The sequence below is a fragment of the Callorhinchus milii genome, unplaced genomic scaffold (assembly GCF_018977255.1).
Source record: "Callorhinchus milii isolate IMCB2004 unplaced genomic scaffold, IMCB_Cmil_1.0 Scaffold69, whole genome shotgun sequence".
NCBI classification, from domain to species: domain Eukaryota; kingdom Metazoa; phylum Chordata; class Chondrichthyes; order Chimaeriformes; family Callorhinchidae; genus Callorhinchus; species Callorhinchus milii.
This window is the reverse complement of record NW_024704810.1, coordinates 113,075-115,106: the sequence shown is the minus strand read 5'-3', so window position 1 is coordinate 115,106 and position 2,032 is coordinate 113,075.

The following is a 2,032-nucleotide window of genomic DNA, read 5'->3' as shown; positions in this document are numbered from 1 at the left end:
AGTGTTTCTCCATATGTTAGATTCCAGACCAGTCCAATATAATCTGTAAGAAAGTATTAATATTGGACATAGTGTAAAATGGCAAAGGCTGACGTGTGGCTGAAACACTTTCATGGTATTGGCTTAGCATCGTTACCGGATATATAGCACAAACCACACAACACCTCCCTGGAAAAAGCGACTCAAATATTTAATTGTAAATGGAAAAATCAACTGAACAGAAAAGCAGAATTTCTTTACCTGATATTTGACTCTAAATTTCTCTGGGCCGCACACACGCTTCGAATTTCAATAATGCTTTTCAATCATAATAATAATGTTACTTGCATTTCATATAGCGCCTCTTCAAGTCTTCGAGACGTGAAGAGGCATATTCAATATTTCAGACAAAATGTTATTCAGAATCAAAGCGCATTTCAGTCCGAGAACTAGAAGGGAGCACTTAAAATGCAAAATTTTAATCAGTAAAATAAGCAAATCTCGTCATCAACTCTTTGCTTTCTACCCCACATCCATTGCCTGAACAGAATTTTTTTTTTCCCATTCCACCACATTTCTCGCCTCAATCCATATCTCACATCCACAGCAACCAAAATATTCATCCATGCCTTCGTAAATTCCCGGCTGGATTAAATCATGTTCGCTCGTCTCTGCAGCTCCTACATTCACAAAATGCAATTAAAAGAAATTTCCGATGCCCACTTTTGATCAGTTTTAAAACGGAGAAAATCTTCAGACACAGAGAATGAGAGATTTCGCCTGTGTCTCTGAGAAAAACCCTTGAAATATAGAACGTGAAGAGAAGAGAGTTGCTCCACGTTTTTTTAGCTGCATGAAATGGATGCTATTGGACCTGTTGTGAAATGGCAAAGGCTGTTGTGCAGCTGAACACTGTCATGGGGTTAGCTTAGCACCGTTAACTGATATCAAGCAAAAACCACACAAATCGCCCTCCAAAAAGTGATCAAACATTCAAATGCAAAAGTAAAAGAGACTAAACTGGAATACAGAATTTATTTTGCGGAACTGTTTCTCTATCTGTCTTTGGACAGTAAACACACTGCGAATCTCAAATCTGATTTTTAGTAATAGTAGTAATCATTGAATTTGCTTCAACACTTCATCGAGACGTTTCAGAGAAATATTCTATATTTCTGACAAGATGTTCTTTGGGATGAAAGTGCATATATGCCAGAAAATGAGAAAGTAACACATCAAACGCACAAATTTAATCAGAAAAAATAGGAAAACGGGTCAACAACAGCATTGTTTTCTTTCCCAAATGCATTGCTGACCAGGACCACTTTTTTTCAACTCTGCCACATTACCTGCCCTAATCCACATTCACAGCAGCCGAAACACTCACTGCCGATTGGGAGATTCCATTGACCTTCTTTCTGGTCTCACCAGCAACACAATACATAATATTCGATTAATTGAGAGTTCCCCAGACCTGATGTCTTGTCTGCTTTTAAAAACATTATAATCAGATTAGGAAGCTGCTCTCCAGCCTGCAAAACCTCGGCTGACCACAGGAGGAGCTAATATTTTTATCTTTCAATATGCAAGTTTAATAAAATCTAAAACAAGTTACATTTGTGTCGCGCTTTCGCGTCGGAAGATTAGTTTTTTGTGCAAATTAATGTAATTCATGTGAAATTCGATTGGAGCATTGCTCACACTCTCAGTTTCTCTCATGCACAAACACTGTGACTCTCGCATTCTCTCCCACCCTCTTAAATACTGTGTCGCTCAAACTCTCAGTCTGTTTATTTCTACATGTGTCTCTGACACTCTCAGTCACCCTCAATATGTTTCTCTCAAAGTCTATATCACTCACACACCTTGTCTCTCACTCTCTCAGTCTCTCTTCAACTGTGTCTCTCAAATTCTCTGTCAACCACAATGTGTCTCTCTGTCACTCTACCAATCGCCCTCTCCTGTGTATCTCTCACATTACCAACTGTTGATTTTCTAATAAGCTCGCTACCAGGCAATAGCAGCTGTCTGCCGATCGCTGTGTGGCTTGCAC